General features: G+C 40.5%; 1 pseudogene; it reads left to right on the top strand.

Moving 5' to 3' along the window:
* The first annotated feature begins 334 nt into the window (after nt 1-334).
* LOC148978525 (uncharacterized) lies at nt 335-2,315 on the top strand (annotated as a pseudogene).
* The last annotated feature ends 18,408 nt before the right edge of the window (nt 2,316-20,723 follow it).

Below are 20,723 nucleotides of genomic sequence, written 5' to 3' on the forward strand. Positions count from 1 at the left end.
TATATATATATATATATAGATATATATGATGAGCTCTTTTCCAAAATGCGATAAACGCCATTTTTAAAAAAAATTAGTTTGTCACGTCTTTCTGTTGTATACCGAGCCTACTCACTGCTCCATAAATGTTTCTAACCAAATCGCTACATATCCCTGTTTAAATTGTACTGAAAGGTATCGTTTTATTCCAAACCGCGACAGGCGCTATACTCGTTTTGAGTCACAGTGCGACATATTCTCTCGGCCAATCGGAGTCTTCGAATAGCTGTCATGCGTGAGGTGTACGTGAGGCGTGAGGTAAACATCGTCAGTGTGAATTAAATACTTCGGAAAAATGAATGTGTTGACTGTGATAAACACTTTTGATGGGTCCGAAGAAGCTGTTAAGCCCACGCCAGGTGGAAGACGACGGCGTTTAAACGAAGACAACCACGAACGTCAACAAACTAAGAAGATACGCTACTCTGGTGGAGGACGGATCCCCACCATTGGATGTAAACACACCTCAGCTAAATGCTTTTGCCAAGCAGATAGATTGACACCCGATGACCTTGTCATGAATTTTCAGAAGTTTCATGACAAACCTAATAAGGTGGATCAGGACGCGGCACTTCTTCACCTGATGAGCGTATCTGAGGTAAAACGGCAGCGTCAGAACGACGAAAACCGACAGAAGGGGAGGAATGTCACCGTGAAATACAGCCTGCTGTGGGATGAGCACCCCAACAAATTGCCAGTTTGCAAGGCCACATTCCTGTCAGTTTTGGGTGAGTAAAGTTTTCATGTTTGGAATAGTTGAAATCCATTTTGTATGTGATTTTCCTTTGTAGTTACACTGATGGGCGTCATGTTTTATACTATTAGAAGGATTGTTTTTTGGCTACTTATCAGAGAAAAGTAATGATGATACACAACCCTTTATTTGTGTAGTGGATGGCTAAAGCCATTTCTAGACAAAGCGGTGCTAACTGTTTGTAAACTCCAGGGGTGAAAGTGTTCATGTCTTACTGGTGATACTGGTCAGATGCTTTAGTAGGAAGGTGTGTGTGTGTGTGTGTGTTTGTTTTTTTGGTGACAGTCCAGAAGACTTTAAAGTGGTATTAAGGGAAGCAAGGGGAAGAGGTGTGGTAAAGGGAACGTGTGTGTGTGTGTGTGTGTGTGTGTGTGTGTGCGTGCATGCATGCGTGTGTGTTGCCCGGTATTATGCTGAGACCGCAGAGGCTCGTCCGGAGAGAAGAGGTGGTGCGAGAAACATCGAGGGGAACGACAGTAGAAGGCAACTGATCATAAATCACATCAAGACCTTCACGTGCAGGGCCAGCCACTATGGGCGGAGGGGAGCACCTGGGCGCAGGTATCTGCCAGCTGACCTCAGTGTGCGCAAGATGCATGGGCTCTTTGAGGCTCTTAACCACGCACACACAAGCTACTCGCTCTACTACTCTGTTTTTGCCAAAAATTTCAATCTTGGCTTCGGCCACCCAACAACTGATGCATGTTCTGATTGTGCCAAATACAAATTCAGAATCACAGATCCAAATATGAGAGGCAGATAGAATCTGCATCATTCATTTTGCATCGTCGTAGAGCTCGTGTTTTCTATGACCTACTAGGTAGAGTTGCGAATGATTCTGTGTCTGTCTGCTTTGACATGATGCAGAATCTGATCCTTCCGGGTCCCAAATCAGGGTCCCAAGGACAGCAACATGATTGCATCTGCTTTGAATGACTGCTTCACAGTTCGCCTTGCCAGTCAAATTCGCAGATCCAAGGGGCTTCGGCTCTTCAGTGACTCGTGCTATGGACAAAACAAAAATATGACCATGGTCTCCATGCTCATGGAGCTAAGGCAAACCTTCCCCAATCTTTGCATCGAGCACACATTTCCAGTCAGGGGGCACAGCTATCTCCCCGCAGATAGAGTTTTTGGCAGGATTGAGCAGAAAATCAGAAGGATCGACACAATTCTCCTGCCACAAGAATACCATGCCCTCCTGCAGCAATTTGGTAATGTGTACATTTACGGCACAGACTGAAAGGCTTTTGATTACAAGTCAGCTACAAAAGAGTGCGTGAAGGCACAGAGAAGCTTCAAGATCAGTGAAGCACGCATGCTGGATTTGAGTACCAACAAGGTTGGTATAAAGGTGGCATACAATGGGGAATACTGCTTCCACAGTGTGCTGAAACGGGGCAAACGGTGGCTTGAAAGCCAAACCACAGTGAAGAAAGCAAAGAAGCAAGATGTGGTTGCACTCCTGAAAGCAATAGGTGTGTCTGAGGCAGTGAGCGCATTTTATAGTGATGCACACTAGGACGGCACTCCTGGCTGCATTGGCCTCCTTCAAGAGGGTGGGGGACCTGCACGCATTCTCCGTTGACCAAGCGTGCCTGGAGTTTCGGACCGGCTTACTCTCACGTATCTTGAGACCCCGGCCTGGATATGTGCCCAAGGCAATGATTCTCACTATTTTATAGTGATCTGATGTGAATGAAAACGCTCACCAGACCGATGAAGATCCAGAATAAATTCCTACAGTGTAGTGAATGAATGTATTGCAGTATGTAATGCAGTATTAAATTTAATCTTTGTTTTATTGTTATAAAGGTTATGCACTTCAAGCAACAACATTTTAATTGGTTTCGCACTTACTGTACAGTTTTTGCCCATTGCTTGAACACTATAGACACATGCTTAAACCAAAGTAACATAACCTGAAGTTGTTCTTACTATACCTTAAACAAAGTGTAACCATACCTTAAACAAATGCGCTGCTTTGCACTTTAGTTGCAATTCTGTAACACACTTGCTCCTTTCTGCAACACACTTGCTCCTAGACACTACACACTATTTCATACATAAGACACTTAGTTCAAAAATGAAATCTCAGGGTACCATTGGGAAAACACATCTATTCAAACTACAACACACATTGGTTAATTGAAAAGACATAGACACACACCTGAAAACACTTACTTACAAAAATGAACACCAATCAGCCAGCTACAAAAATGCCTCAGTTAAGCCGTTTTGAGAACTTTGGAAGCATGGAGGTAGGGAGAGCTAGAGGCAGAGGAAGAGCTAGAGGCAGAGAAAGAGGAAGAGGAGGACAGAGAGAGAGAAGGGGAAAACAAAGAGAGAGAGGAGGACAGAGAGAGAGAAAGGACGAGGACGTGGTCAAAGAGGCCACACAAGGACCATTATTTCGGATGACATAAGAGCAACTTTGGTGGACCATGTTATAAACAATGGCCTGACTATGAGGGAAGCTGGGCAGAGAGTCCATCCTAATCTAAGCTGCTTCACAGTTTCATCCATAATAAGGACATTCCGACTGGAAAACAGGTATGTCTTCAACTCTCTACTCTACTCAGACTGTATCTAGAGTATTTACAGTACTGTACCATATCACGTTACTGTATCACATGTATTGTATTCCAGAGTGCTAAAGCTCCTTTTTTCAACAAAAGTGGTAGTTTTGTGAAACATACCATGATACTGTAACGTGTTGAGATGTTTCAGTGCTGTATATGGTAAATACAGTAAAGTTCAGTATACACAGTACTGTAAAAAAGAAGAAAACGAGAACAATTTGTGGTTGCATTTTTCTGCAGAATGACTAGAAGACCTGCTGGGGGTGGACTACAACGCCTGTTCACGCAACAGGAGGAACTTGCCATAGTGAACCTAGTCAGAGCAAACAATGCAATCCGTCTCCACCAGCTACAGCAACAAATACTTGCAGATAGACAAGTATTCAACAACATAAATCGAGTAAGCATTACAACTATCAGACGGATCTTGGTAAAGCACCACATGACCATGAAGCAACTGTACAGGGTCCCGTTTGAGAGGAACAGTGTCAGGGTCAAAGAACTTCAACATGAATTTGTGCAGGTAAGTGTTTCAGTCCTTTACATTTACAATAAAGAATGGGTGCACAGTAACAGATGAATACCACTGGATTAGTACCACATAGATTCATTCAGAAAGCTACACCGGTATCTTTGTGGTGGGATTGGTCGGTTCGGTTCTGTATAGTAGTGTAAGTGTGTGCTTTGAGTAAAGCCATCCACAAAATGTATTTTTTGTTACAGAGAATCTTGGACATGGATGGGGCTGCCCAGCCGCATGAATGTATTTACATTGACGAGGCTGGATTCAACCTTAGCAAAAACACACGACGGGGACGTAATATCATTGGCCAAAGGGCAATTTTGCACGTCCCAGGGCAGCGTGGGGGAAATATCACTTTGTGTGCTGCCATAAGTCTTCGAGGGCTACTGCACCATCATGCCAAACTGGGTCCCTATAATGCACAACACATAATAACATTTCTAGATGCACTTCATGATGCAGTTGTACAGGATGGACCAGAGCAGCCCAGGTTTGTTGTTGTCTAGGATAATGTCAGTTTCCATCGGGCTGCTCTGGTCCAGGACTGGTTCACAAACCATGATCAATTTGAAATTCTGTACTTGCCCCCTTACTCGCCATTTTTAAATCCTATAGAGGAATTTTTTTCCGCTTGGAGATGGCGTGTATATGACTGCCAACCACATGCCCGTATGCCTCTTCTGCAGGCAATGGAACAGGCCTGCGGAGACATTGAGGTGAGGTCAATCCAGGGATGGATTCGGCACACAAGGGGATATTTTCCCCGATGCTTAGCAAGAGAAGACATTGCTTGTGATGTTGATGAGATCCTGTGGCCAGACCCCAACAGACGGCAGGATCCATAAGCCCACTTGCGCACAATTGTGTTTTTCTATGTTTATAGTAGTGTGTTGTTTGTTTTATTTTTGATTTAACTGAATTTACTGTACTGTAAAATATACTAATTTAATAATTTTGAATTCATTATTTCATTTTTTGGTAACTGTGAAAACATGCCCTCTATGGAATTGAATAAAACATTGACAACAAAAGACTGTAGTTTTTTTTATATAAAGTAGACTAGTGTGTTGCTGCTGATCTGAAAGTGTATTCATATGATGCAAGTGGGTATCATTTTGTCATCAGAGTGACATTTTGACAAAGGATTGTTAGGTTTTGATAGTAGAGTTTAAATTTGACAGATGTGAATGGTTTATTTTCCAATGTTGTGTCTTATTTGCTTGTGTGTAGAGTTTTGACACAATGAGCCAAATTTAGCAAAATGTGTGTAAGCAATGGGCAAAAACTGTAATATTGCACTAATTGGCCATTTGTTTTGTATGTGTGTTATGTATGTGTGTTATGTTTTACTGTGTCTTTACTGTGAATAGCGAGCGCTCTATAGTCTCATATAGACTTATTTTATCTATAACTTATTTTAAAAACAGACTGGGAAAAAATGAATGGTTTTATAACATTTTTGAGCAAAGAACACATGGTGGATATGTAGTGGAGAGTGGATATTTAGCGTTTTGAAAAGAAATATAATAAACTTTGGATTTATGATCATTAACATTCTTGTTTGATTTCTCAATTATTGTTGATGGTGTTCAGACTGACCCAAAAATGATTTTTAACTATATAAATTAAATACTTACAAAATATGGGTAAATAATTGTCCTTTATCTCAAAACAATCAAAATGGATATATAGCGTTTTGGAAAAGAGCTCTTCATATATAAGAGTTCATGTATGTGTAGGCCTGGAGAGTTGCTATGCCTGGGCATCAGGTGCCTCAGTCCGCAGGATTGTCATAGCGATACACAGCAAGTTGCCATGGAGAAAACCTTGATCAGGTCCCAGACAGAGTCAACAATCACCAGGTGTCTAGGGATTCGGGGAAAGAACGCAAGAGCGGCTCACTGTAGTGCTCTTCCGGGGGAGTTCCAACAGTGGCTTTGGACAAGGCCAGTGCTGGTTAAGGGCGGCCGAAAACATATAAGATTGGGATTGTTTGGTCTTAAGGCAAGTAGCCACATTCAATTTACATGGTTATTCTCATGGTCCATTTTGGTCTCCGAAACAATCCATTTGCCTTTGCAAAGCTGTGAGCTTCTCCATGATGTTATCGATATTCTGTTCATAGTCCCAGTGCTGACAGCTTTGCCCACTGCTTCAGTCATGACGGGCAGCCTTGTGAGGCTTTGGATAGCTGTCACCGTCTTTTTAATTTCCTCAATAAACCAGGGCAATGCCTAATCCAATCAGCAGAAGACCTGTTATTATGGTTCCGAATAGGTAGATGTTTTCAACGTCCTCCACGAAAAGAGCCGCCAGACACATGACCCGCCACTTTTCCCACACGTCCATCATGTAGCCAGAAAGAAATGGGAAGGTCCGTACTGGATCGTCTGTCAGGTAAATTATCAAGTTGTCCTGGAAAGCTCTGGTGAAGATATAAGAAATGCTCATGTTTGTAACCTGAAACCTTGTTATCCTACACCTAAGGAGGTGGAAAGACAAGAAAACCAAAAAATTCTGGAAATCGTCAGATGAGGAAAAATTCTTAAGGTTTAAGAATAGAACAACCGTGGCTTGACCCTCTAATGGAGGGGGGGGGGGGTGTACGGCTACAAATTAAAGGAACAAGTATTTAATTAATAATCTCATCAAATAACAAAATATATTAATAAATACAATTTCATTAGTCATTAGAATTTGTACAAAATCTAGTCAAACTAAAAATGGTAACAAAAGAGGTGTGTTTTTCGATAACGATGCGAAAAGAAAAGAGGAAGTAGAGAAGCGGAAGGAGAGTCTGGTCAGGAAGTTGAATCCGCATCTGGAAGAGTTTGGAACATTAGGTCTTAATTTCTATCATGCTGTGTTTAAGCATTTGTAAAAAAAGACCAGAGAGATGATTTTGATATGGGGCAGCTTGTGTGAAAAGACAATTTAAGCGTTTTAGACATGAGTTAACTGACTACATATTGTGTGAAAACAAAATGAATTATTGGTATATAGTCACTACAGACTGATGTTGTACTAATTGAGTTTTAAAAAATGTGATTATAGATTGGTCAAAAATATGTTAGCAATTATACTATACATAAAACTATTATCAAAAAACCAAAAACAAACAAACAAAAAAACAATGGTAAAACCTATCATATGTGGCAGTGTCCCAACTTTAGAATATATAATCCTGTTATCCTGCCTTCACGTGCTATCGGAATTATGGTAAATGCTAGTTTCCAAATTAAAGAAATAGACATGCACGCCCTCTCAAGTCAAAATTTGAATGCAATGACCACGTAACCACGACTTCAGAAGTGGGAATTAGTTTGTGAAGGCAGGAATAAAATGTAAATCAGTTCTAGGAATTACAATTGTTTTTGTTTTTACTAATATATGAATTTTATATCACATTACCGTGGCTTGCAAAGTGGCTTGCGAACAGCAGTTTACATTGATTTTAAGTTTTAAATATTTTCCTAAATGTTAAATATATATTCCTAAATCTTTGGCCAAATAAATAATAATATGAGAAAAAAAGTGAGTTATATTTATTTGTAGTGTTATTCTGATTGACCATGGAGAACTGTTCATAAAAAAAAAAAATCTCATTAGTCAGCTTCTTTCAGCTGCAGAAGTAATGTGGGACTTAATTGATGGGCGGGAGGAATCTGACAGCTGACAGAGATCGATAGATGTATAATGGATGGTCAAAGCTAAACACAGTCTACATTAACACCAGTGACCTGTGATGGAAGAGTATTTTCACACTAAAGGATATGTGCATGTTTAACCATTACATTATATTTTTATACAATATCCAATATATTGTATTCACTTCATGCACGTCATTCTGCAGTACGTTCATCCACTACGGTTCAATGGGTACAAACCCAACTAGGGTATCCCTAAGTATATTAAAAAAACATCATCCTCTATAAATCCAATACTCCAGAGGGTGTAGATGAATCAGTAGTAACCTCCTTTGATCCTTTATTATACATTTCATTAGATTAATTTAACATTTTATTGAATTCATTTAACCATTTCATGTGATTTGTCGTGACTGTAAGGGGAAAGCTCAGCTGTGGACTCAGATGTATTGGTTAAAAGAGCTCATGGGTATATGACAGGGAAGTCCTCCCCTGAGACCTCTTCTCACAGACAGCTCTGAGCACCCTCTGCTTTCTAGACTAGTAATGATCACCAGGACACAATAGCATGGAAATGGCCTCATTTTAGAAAGACATGCATGAGAACAGAACGTGGGTACAATTGCTTGCTATTTTAATGAATAGTTGAGGAACTTTAGAAATAAAGGAACATATCTGTCAAATTATGTCATTATTCACTTAAGTTGTTCCAATCATGTATGCAACTTTTTTTTCAAAAGGAACACAAAAGATGTGAGAAACAGATTGAAATTTAAGACATTTTTTTCCAGCACAGTGAGAAAACAAATAATTGAATAAACATTGTGGAAAAGAACTAGTATTTTTCGTAATTTATGGACATTAAAGGAACATTATGTAGGAATTGCTGCCATCTAGCGGTGAAAATATATTTTGCATTCAAACAAATTGTGCTCTCCAGCACCTAGCTTTTTCAAATGCGCATTACATCTACGTTATGGTACCATTATGTACCAAAAAGGAACATAATTATGTACGAAATAAATTCTTCATTTACGAGGATAAGTCAGATAATTGCCAGATGTATTTGTACACCATTGAAGGACATATTATGAATAAAAATATTGATTTTAAATAATAAATTACATAAAAAGTTACACATACTGTAGTCCCTTTAACTTTAACCCTAAACACAATACAATGTTATGTGTAATTCAAAGTAAGGGTAAAACACCTGTGAAAAATCAATACAGACAATTCCTTCATACACTCTCAGAAAAAAAAGGTACAAAAGCTGTCACTGGGGCTGTACCTTTTCAAAAGGTAAACTTTTGTCCATTTTAGGTGCTAATATGTCCATTTCAGGAGCTAATATGTCCATTTTAGGTCCTAATACATTTTAGGTGCTAATATGTATTTAGGTACTAATATGTACATTTCAGGTGCTAAGTACATTTTAGGTGATAATATGTCCATTTCAGGAGCTATGTACATTTTAGGTGCTAATATGTACACTTAGGTACTAGGCATTCAAGAACACGTGTGTTAGCAGCTGTGATTTCCTCGCTGACACACTAAAATGACAGAAACTTTTCAGCCGGTAAATATCTTCAATTAGGATATGTCATGTAGGCCTCTAAATCGCTCATAGTGATGAGCGATGCACACAGTGATGCACACAGAGTGACTTTCTATTGCATGTGAAAAGATGGATGCTAAAGTTTGAGCTGACTCACAAATGTACTCTTATACAACAACTTTTCCTTGCTTATGCACTGTCAGAAAAAAAGGTACAAAAGCTGTCACTGGGGCGGTACCTTTTCAAAAAGGTACACTTTTGTACCTAAAGGGTGCATATTGGTACCATAATTGTACAAATATGTACCATGAAGGTACCAATATGCACCCTTTATGTACAAAAGTGTACCATGAAGGTACCAATATGCACCCTTTAGGTACAAAAGTGTACCTTTTGAAAAGGTACCGCACCAGTGACAGCTTTCGTACCTTTTTTTCTGAGAGTGTGTACATTTTAGGGTTGGTGATGTCACTAACCTGGGAGGAATGTTGTGAAACCAAAAAAAAAACAGCTGTTTTTTTGTAGTCCTTTTCTTTAAAGGTGCCATATGGAATAATTGAGGTAAAAATATCCAAAAAAATGAGCTACACACATCAAAAGAATGAGAAGAAATAAGTGCAATGATGTCATTAAAAAACTGACAAGTTATAGTGCTGCCGAGATATAACCTAAATTAGCATGCTAAATTATTAGCCCCGGCCCGGCAGGTGTCTTAATACCAGTTTCGGCCATGGGAGGCGGTATGCGGGCGGGCAACGTTACCACCAGCCAAACTGCAGTAACACGAGTAAGTCGCGCCGGCTTGTGTGTACTTGAACCTGATGTCATGTCGTGATGTCGTGTGGAAATACAGCCCACTACTAAATTTCAGTTCAGGGAGGAGTTAAATAAATGATTGGTCGATATTATGCATGAGGAATACATTTTGGTAAGTTGTAACATATCTTTCAACAGTGTTCGTGTTCTTTTACCATTAGCTAGTAGAGATGATCGGTTCACGTGCGTTAGGGATCTGTCGTCTAACATTTACAAGCACCAAAACTGCATTTATTGTTTGAATTGCGTAATAAAATGAACAGAATCTGAGAGCTGAGATCGGTCTCTGTGTCCTTTTCTGTGCATGACAAAATAGATGTGGCGTGAGAGTGTGTGAAAAGTTGTGTGTCTCACGGTGAATTCGTGAGAGTTGGCAGCTCTGAAAGACGCTAGCTTGGTCCACATCAGGGAATGCTGTCTGTCAAATTAATTCCAACTAATGATAAAAATGTAACATGAACAAAACGAATACCATAAACTAAAAATGCCTGGGCTTTAATTTTCCCATACCGTCGAAATGCACCGGCTTGTCTGAGACGGCCTTTATAATTTATTATTGAGATGTTGTTTATTTAGTCTCTAATCTCTGAAAATCTCCAAATGATCCACGTGAAACTGCGATCTTCCAACCTTTTACTATTAGTTTTACTGATTAATATGCGCGAGGGAGACCCGCTCGCCCGTGTTGTTTGAAGACATGAGTGCGCGCGGCCGCGGAGGTATTTTTATGGAGATATACTGCCCCCATCTGGTATGGAATATGGTGTATGATTTGATTTTTTATCCCAGAGGGCACCTTTAAAAGGAAATATCTTCCTTTGCTTTAAACTTTGAGCATTGTAAATGTGATAATGTTGTTTATACTCAAACAGCAACAATTCACACTAACTAAAGTTAAAAAAGGGAAATCATACTTTATTACCCCTTTAAATGGTACATACATTACACCTAGACAGTGTCAAATATTACACACTTTTATATATATTAAAAAAATTACACATTTTTAACATTTTGGATGAGATGTAAATAAAGACTGAATTTTCATTTTGATCTATTTCTTCACATCAGGGGTTCCTAAGGAGTTCATAAGTTGATTAAAAAGGTAATACTTAATGACATATTAAAAATTTTAAATAAATAAATTATTATAAATATTTAAAAAATACAAACAATCAAAATTAAATCCTTACTATTTTTTTATGTTTTTATTTGTTTATCTGCATGTCATGTGACTATAACATGATTGGCAATTTAATCATGCTAGCCGTCCTTGACATCTTTGTCCTGTCCTTGAAAGAGGGCAGGTGGCCCAGACTAGTCATGTGTTGCCCCCTTGGACAATAACGACGACAATCAGTTCTTTTCTGTAGATTTATTTGCTCCGGTTGTTTTCTCTTTTGTTTCTGTGACAGATTTTTGAGCTCAATTTTTACATGAACAACAACATGCGTGAACTGCGCTTTTTTTTACACTTCTTCTCTCTCTTTTTCGAACCGGTCTTCTCAACCCACAGCGCCCCCAACAGTATACATATTTTCTGAGGCTTTCTACATTTATACTGTTAACATTATATTAGTACAGATTATGTACAATAAACAAAAAAACAAATTTAACAATTATTTGCGGTCATTACACCCTCCCCCACTAAAAAAAATAAAATGTTACAAAACATTTTTAATTTACTATCTCCGGGCAAATATTGAAAATGTAAGTTCCAATAACAGTGTAATGTACATGCTTTCTCACAACTTAACAACATATTTTACTTCCAAACTACTTTGACATAATTGCAATTATCTAAACTTTTAGATCTGATGCATGTTGAAAAGGTGTCTTGTCTTTAGGTTCGCTGGTGGGCCCCCCAGAACGTCCTGTAATGACAAGTGGACACAACCACATACACCTCCACAATGTATTTAACACATTTTAAATGTCAATTCAGCAATGCATTAATTTCTTAATGTTTTCTCAGTCTACCCAATATTCCTTAGACTGCACAACCTATTACTCTATTGTAGCCTATTGCATTTTTTTTTTTACGACTGTAGACTTACAATACCCTTAACTGTTTATAACTCACTTAACAAAAATATTTTACCTTGAACATAACTATTTCAACTCTCACTAATATTACTTAATATGAAGGATACAGATTAGCTCACTGGTCTAAGTGTGGGCTCACCCAGGGTGTCATATGTGTATAGATTCCTAGGTCGCCTGGTTCTGGCAGAAGTTCTCTTCATAAGTTCTAATGTCACGTCACAATCTTCATGCCTCATAGGTTCTGATGCCTCATCACTATCTTCATGCTCGGCTTCTCCAATGAATCCTTCCTCCAACTCCTGCTCCTCTTGAAGATCTTCCAGCACTTCTTCATCGGATTTCTCTGAGTCAGGTAGGTTTACGGATTCGTCACCAATTTCTTCGATGTCAAGTTCCTTTTCAGGTTTCCTGTTTCTCTCCTCTCTTCCAGGGTGAAATTCTGCCGCACATGGATCTAATTCTGTTCCTGTTCTCCGTATTGGAATCCACAAGTCAACCTCCTCGTCACTGGAACTGTCAGTGTTTCCATGGTGAGTATTTTGTGGTGATTGTCCTTCCTGTTTTGATCTGTTCCTCTGACATCCTTTTCTTCCCAAACGAACATCGGCTGTTCTCGGCTCATCCACCAGATACGGACAAGGTAATAGAAGGTTCCGGTGCAACACTCTATCCTTTCCTGTCGTATCCAACGGTCCAACAACGTACACCGGTCCATCTCCTCCTCTCCTTTCCTTCACCACATACGTTTGTTTTTCCCAGAACGCTCGCAGTTTTCCTGGGCCTCCTCTTTCTGACAGGTTCCTCACCAACACATGATCACCGGGCTCCAAGACAGAACTCCATGCCTTACGATTGTAATTTCTCTGCCCCTTTGCAGCAGCCTTCTTCATGTTCTTCTTTGCGATATCATATGCTTCTTGCATAGACCTTTTCCACTTTTCAGCATAGTCGGCATGAGACTGGGTGTCCTTTACTTGCTTTGTGGGGAACACAAGATCAATTGGAAGAACTGGCTCTCGTCCAAAAAGAAGAAAGAATGGGGAAAATCCTGTTGACTCATGCACCGTGGAATTATAGGCGTGGACAACTTTGTTAAGGTGTTCTGCCCAATTCGACTTCTTCGTCTCCTCTAAGGTCCTCAGCATCCCCAACAGTGTCCTATTGAACCTCTCTGCTGGGTTAGCTTGGGGATGGTAGGGGGTTGTACGTGAATGCCTAATCCCACAATAACTCTGTAGCTTTTGGAACAGGCTGTTCTCAAACTCCCTCCCCTGATCATGATGGATCTTTGCGGGGAAACCATAACGCATGATGAAGTCTTCAAAGATCTTCCGGGCTGCTGTCTTTCCAGACTTGTTTCTGGTGGCGTATGCCTGAGCAAACTTCGAAAAATGGTCTATGACCACCAGAATGTACTCTGCTCCCCCTCTACTCTTCTCCAGGTGCAGGTAATCAATCGAGATCATCTCAAATGGAGCTGTTGTCTCAATGCTCTTGATTGGGGTTCTGGTAATCCGGTTTGGTTTCTTTTGTCTTAGACATCGACACACTCTTGTGACATAATGCTCTATCTCCTCTCTCATTCTTGGCCAGAAGAAACGTGCACGAGCTGCTGCCACCATACGTTCAGCACCCAGGTGGGCCATGTCTTCATGCAGGTACTTGTATATCATACTTTTCAAGTTTTCTGGGACAACTAACTGAGTTCTGGTCATTATCTTCCTTTGCAGGATACCTTCCTCATTAATCTGCAGGCGATGCCATTCTCGCAAGAGTCGTCTCACAGATTCTGGTTCCATCAATTTGTCTTTGTGTTTGAGATAAATTTGTTTCTGTTTCAGATCCAGTACTCGGCTGATGACTGGATCACTCAGCTGAGCACTCCTGATATCCTGAGATGTTAGCCGCTGACTGTCCTCTGATCCACCCTTCAGCTCTTCCGGTAAGACATCTATGTTGCAGGTGATTGCAGATATCCAGTCCACTTCTCCACGTCGTTGTGCTTTCAGAACTTCCCCGATTGATCCCAGAACTTCCGGCTCACACTCCTGAGTACATTCTCTGACTGTGACTTCAATGGGCACTGGTCTCCGTGATAAGAAGTCTGCATCTCGATTTGCCGTCCCTGGTCTGTACTTCAGAGTGAAACGGTAGTCTGCCAGCTCAGAAACCCACCGTTGCCCTGCTGCGTTAAGCTTTGCCGTTTTCATGACATATGTCAACGGATTGTTATCACTGTAGACAACGAAATGCGGTGCATGAAACAGGTAATCCCGGAAACGCTCTGTGATCGCCCATTTGAGTCCCAGGAACTCCAACTTCCCAGAATGCAGCTTGTAGTTCCTTTCGGCCGGACTCAAAGTCCGAGATCCATAACCAACTACGCGGAGTTTACCTTCCTGTCGTTGATACAATACAGCTCCTAGCCCTTCTTCCGACGCATCGACATGAAGGACAAATGGCTTTTCAAAGTCTGGGTATGCCATAATGGGTGGGCTTGACAACTCTGTAATCAGCTTCTCCAGCGCTTCCTGATGTCTCCCTGTCCACTCCACTGGCTGTGATGGAGGTGCTTGCGAGGAAGAGTTCCCTCTTTTTCCGGGGCCTTTCCTTTTGCACGTGTTGGGCTTTGTCAATAGTTCATATAAAGGCTTGGCTATTCTGGCAAAATCAGCGATATATGATCTGTAATAACCAAGGAAACCCATGAGCTTCCTCACCTCACGGACAGTGCTAGGTGTTTCCCACTTTAGTGCTTGCACAGCCTCTTTTTCTTTGGGGTTCATGCTGTACCCATGTTCAGAGATGATGCGGCCCACATAGCAGACTTCCCGCTTAAAAAGGTCACACTTCTTTGGCCTTAGCTTGATCCCACACTGCTGCTGTCGCTGTAGCACTTTCTTCAAGTCCTCTAGGTGCTGGTCGAAATCCTTGCTGAAGACTAACACATCATCAAGATAGGGAACACAGATATCATCCCTTAACTCTCCTAGACACTCTTCCATGTATCTCTGAAAGGTGGCGGGTGCATTTGTGAGGCCAAAAGGTATCCGCACCCACTCATAGAGCCCCCAGGGTGTTATGAATGCCGTGTATGCCCTACTGTCTTTGCTCATGAAGCCCTGATGATAGGCTTTACCCTGATCCAGCACAGTGAACCAGGAGTTCCCCCCTAAATTTTCCAGTATCTCTTGGATTCGTGGGATGGGATGTCGGTCAGGGTGTGTCTTCTCGTTGAGCAGCCTGTAGTCCACACATAGACGCAAGCTCCCATCCTTCTTTCTCACACACACAACTGGCGAGGAATAGGAGGATGTTGACTTTTGAATCCACCCCTGACTCAGCAGATTCTGTATGTGGGTCTTCACCTCTTGATATAGGGGTCGTGGTATTGCATTGTACGTCTTTTGTACAGGGATTTTGTCTTTCAAACAAATGTCCATTCTGAGGTCCGGAATACATCCAGTGTCCCAGTCATCCTTAGCAAACGCTCCACTATTCTCTCTCAACAGCTGTCTCACACGTTCCTGTTGTTCTCCAGGTAAGTGACTGAGGTCCACTGGCGGGTCCCATCCTTCACTCTCCTGAACTGTAGGTTGGGTCTCTGGCGGTACGTCATTGTCACCTTGTGCTAGCTGAGATTGGAATTCAGACGGAGACTTCACTTCCAGTTGATGAATGGCATCCACTGCATGCAGCCACCCCAGGACAGTCCGTGCTGTAAGTGTCACCTCTTCTCCTGTGGTATTTTCCACCATCACTGTAATGTTATCATCCTCATTCAGAGGCATCTGAATAAGCTGTTTGTTTACCTTTATGCCTGCAGGCCAGGGTGCTTCCAAATTGGGTTCCAACATTACGTGTGTTCCAAGGGTAACCGTCTTATTGAGCTTGCCACAACTGACGTTCACTCTCGCGCATCTTGGAAGAATAATGGATTTTCGTCCAAGTCTTGCAATATGACACCCGCTGCTGTTTTTGCTTTTCTTCAGGAGTGACAGAACGGCTTTTGCTTTCCTAGGGCTAACTTCCAGGGATGAACTCAGTGTGTTTACAAGGGAACTCAAAGGAATCTGCTGTGCTGCATTAGCTTGGACCAGTTCCTCAATCACATTAAAGCCGATTATGGGTTTCTGCAATTCACTGGATGCAATGAGAATGGGTGCCAGCAGGTGTGTGCCCCTTCCTTCAGTCTCAGTGTTTCCAGACAGACAAAACTCCACTTCCATCCAGCCTTCATATGGGATGCTTGTCCCATTCGCTGCTGTCAGGTTGAGTTCTCCCTCCTCCAGCAGCTCTCTCACTGGTCTCACCTCTGCATCAGGAAGGTGTCTTTTCTTCCACTCCGAGCCCACAATTGAAACCTGTGACCCCGTGTCCCAAAGCACTGATGTTATGACACCTCCGAGAGAACATTGCACCAAGCATCTGCGTCCCACCAAACTGGCTGTTTTCTCCTGTTTGTTCGACCACGGTCCTTCAGATAAGCAACCTCTTGGTAAGTTTTCAATAATGTGTGATGTAATCTCAATCTTGCTTGACGTTACATTGTTCACAGTTCGTTTTCGACAACCCGCTGCCCAGTGCTCACTGCTGCCACACTTGTAACAGTGTTCACATCTTCCCTCTGAGTTAGACTGTTCACATTGGTTACAGCGCCTGGTGGTTGGTCGAACAGGTGGAAATTGGTTGCGAGGGAATCTCTGGTTACTGTTTCTAGTCATCTGAGGTCGTGATGTTTGAGCAAGGCTCGCTACTTGAGACGTCAGGTTCTGAATTGCCTCACAGATCACTTTGTCTCGAGCATCCAGCTTTTCCATCAGGTTGTTAGGCTTTGGAGCTTTCTCTTTTTTCATCCTGACATCTCTATCTTGTTCAGCATGTGCCTGTTCCTCTTCCATAACTGTGGCCACTTTGGCTATTTTTGGTCGAGTGGTTGAGAACTTTGTTTTTCTTTCTAGCTCAAGACTATACGACATGTTCATTTTCTCCAACAGCACTTCATCTTCCACCCGTGGGTTTTCCAGGTAGGGTTTTAGATCTGTTCGTACACTGTCATCATGAAGGCCAGTCAGAACTGTCTGCAAAAACTGATTCTGGATTAGTTCGTGATTATATCTTAATCCTGCCTTTACATTTTCAGATGCTGATAAAACCCTCTGCCTGAGATCCATGGCTCGAACTAAGAACTGGATCGGCGTTTCTTTGGGTTCTTGAACTGCACGTGTGAGTGAGTGATACAATTCAGTTGCATCCTTTTCAATAAAATGTGCTCTGAGAATTTGTTTGAGAGCAGGCAATGTTAAGTCTGTCCTACTCTCCAGGTAACTTCTCAAACTGACACCTGGGATGATGGCTTGAATGACTGCCTCAACAATTTCTCCCTCATCATAACCCTTTTTGCAGGCCCTGTGAATCTGTCTGTCCAGGCTGGTGAAGTTTAATTTGTCCCTCTGGCCCGGTTCACCTATTTGCCCAATTATTTTGAGTTCTTTTTTATACACTGGATGCACTAGTGTGACATTTTCTCCTGAAACTGATGAATTTTGCAGTTTTCTGTCTGTTCTGGCATACAGTGATTGTGTTGCAGTGTTTTCCACAGGTTTTTCTGATGCAATTCCACTAACGCCCACAGAGTGGCGCTCCAGGTCAACTTTTCGCTGCACCTCGTTGGTTGCTTCAACCCCTACACTGGATGAGCTCTCGGTTTCCTCTTCGTCAACACTTCTCAAACTTTCAATCTTTTCCTTTGTCTCTAACAACATAGACAGTCCTTCATCTTCGAGTGAAACAACATCATCTCCCTCTAAATGCTGCAGAATGCGTCTTCTCAGCGCGCGAGGCGTGTGTGTCTCATCCTCCCCCACATTTAGCATTAACATTTCACACAAACTTCTCAGTTGCGAAGCAGATAACTCGAGTAATTTACTCTCTATTTCATCCAGCGTAGCTTCCCACACAGGCAACATTATGACCACTCACTGAACAGATTAACTTAACTCACGTTTGCAGATTGCAGTTATTTTTCCGCCGTTTCAAAGTCCACTCTCTCCGTGAATCGCGGCTCGTTCTCAGCTCGCGCTGCACTCGCGGCTCGTTTCATCACTTGCTGCTTTCTTCTTCGCGAAATCCGTCACAACCGAGCAGAAACACCAATTTTATGTTGCCCCCTTGGACAATAACGACGACAATCAGTTCTTTTCTGTAGATTTATTTGCTCCGGTTGTTTTCTCTTTTGTTTCTGTGACAGATTTTTGAGCTCAATTTTTACATGAACAACAACATGCGTGAACTGCGCTTTTTTTACACTTCTTCTCTCTCTTTTTCGAACCGGTCTTCTCAACCCACAGCGCCCCCAACAGTATACATATTTTCTGAGGCTTTCTACATTTATACTGTTAACATTATATTAGTACAGATTATGTACAATAAACAAAAAAAACAAATTTAACAATTATTTGCGGTCATTACACATGCTTCTAAAAAGCTTTGTGTGTGTGTGTGTGTTTTAACATCACACCCCCACCATTAAGCTCCAGAAATCTGGTTTTAAGCCAGACCATCTGACCTCTGTACGCTTATTAAAACAGGGGTCAGCTTAAACAATGAAAAGATCGCCAGTTGAGATAGCATCTACACCCAGGAAAGAAAAGATTAATGGATTTGCTGAACCATAATCTTTAGTCTTTGCATTCATGTTGTGTTTTTTATCTAAATATTGAATGTGTTACAATATACATAATAAAATATAATGCATTACCAAACACATCATCATTATATTGCATGTGCCATACATGTTCATGTAAACTAAGTTTATAACACTTTATAATATTCCGTTTGTTAACAACTATTAGTTGACATGAACTATCAATGAAAAAATACTTCTAAATTTATCTTACTTAATGTTCATTTCAATATTTACTAATACATTTTAAGTTAAAATTTGTATCTGTGACCTGAGCTGACACAATCTCAATGAAAAGTTGTATTTTAAGCAAGCTTAATAAATACTGTAACAGAAGTATTGCTATTTTTTTGTTAATTTTGATTAATACATTGATTAATGCTACCACCTTATTGTAAAGTCCTATATGAGTATGCCTTTTATGTATTTATATATTTATTTATTTATTTACATTATTTTACCACATAGCTTTAAATCTTGCTAGACATTCATGTAAAATACATCACAATGAAACATAATAGATACATATTTATAAATATCTCAGTAAATGCCATCTAATAGACTTAAGTAGCATAATTTACATAGTCTCCAAGATATCTGTCATCTAGTTTGATTTGTTAAATGGCATGATATATTGCCACGAATGGCATCTTTTTTCCTTCCCTGTGGAAAATACATAATATGACATGATATGTGTAAATTTTATTCATGCCTTTTGAAATAAATTCTATAAGCTTTGAAAAGAATCAAATCTTATATTAAATTTCTGTGATGAATGAATACACTCACATAAATTCACCAAAGGGATGCAGATCCTATCTGAACATAAATATTTTGTTAGAGCATTTGTTAAAGGGTACATATCATGCTTTTAAATCATTCATTTTTACATATAAATCATACAGTTGTGATCTATATAAAACATAACTGCAATGCTTGGGTCTGAATTCCTCATTATTATAGCTCCACAAGCCCCTTTTTTGATGTGCGTCTTTGAGCGACCCGTTTCAAAACGGCCCCTTTAAATAAAAAGGAGATATGTCATACCCCGCCCGCTCTCCAGGTCGATGAGTTCACAGTCGGTTCAACTCCCCCGTTCGGCCATTATTGTAGTTTGATTAGAGATATACGATTATATCGATACCTTCAAAGAACATTTTTATTCGCACATTAATAAAATATCAATAACAGACTTGTCCATCAAGCCTTACATATTCGAGCCAGAGCGAGCGAGTTGATAAAGACGACAACGAACCTGCATATGAACGAACCATATGGATGTATTGGTATGTGAGTTAACTGTTTTGTGTTATTAGTGAAAGTCGACTAACTTATTTCTCTTGTTAAAACAAGCACACTGACAAGATAAATGACTACGGTCTAATCTTACCACAAACAATCTGTATTGATAATATGATACGTTTAGAAAAGCATCAGAAAAGCAGCTAAATGATCATTGATGAAACTCAAGAACAATAATACTGCAGATGTGTAACGTTACTTCAAAACAAAAACAAAGAAAGACAAAGGTACTGCTAAACCATGACCACCATATGTTTTAAGAAAGTAAAGTACTTTATTTTTATTAACGATATTTACAGCTTATCGAAATGCTCTGTTCGTCGTCTCCAAAGATAGAAGGAATTTACCTCATTCAGACGAAGTCAATCGGCAAACCCTTCTGTATAACGTTACTGGCGGAGGTTGTTGAAGTGGGAATCCTTGAAGTGCTTCAGGTCACTACATCCAAAAACCGAACATTTTGACTTGACTTTGACTTGTTTTTGACTTCTCGTAACTTCTGCATCATTGAGCTCGGACTACAAAATCGGAGCGAGAAATAATAATGGCGGATTGCTCAAGTGTTGGGCCGGTAGTCGATGTCTTTATTTGGCAGTTCCGCTGCAAATACGGTGACGTTGTAGTTGTAATCTGAACAGGTTGAAAAATATGACCAAAACAGAATATAAAGATATGAACGAAGCACCTGAAGAGTATAATTTCATCTTTTTTCTGTACTTATAAACACTCCAAATATACAACAAAATGCATTTAAGGGCTAAAAAAGTGGATTTT

This window comes from Pimephales promelas, chromosome 6 (assembly GCF_988280905.1).
Source record: "Pimephales promelas chromosome 6, fPimPro1.hap1.1, whole genome shotgun sequence".
NCBI lineage: Eukaryota > Metazoa > Chordata > Actinopteri > Cypriniformes > Leuciscidae > Pimephales > Pimephales promelas.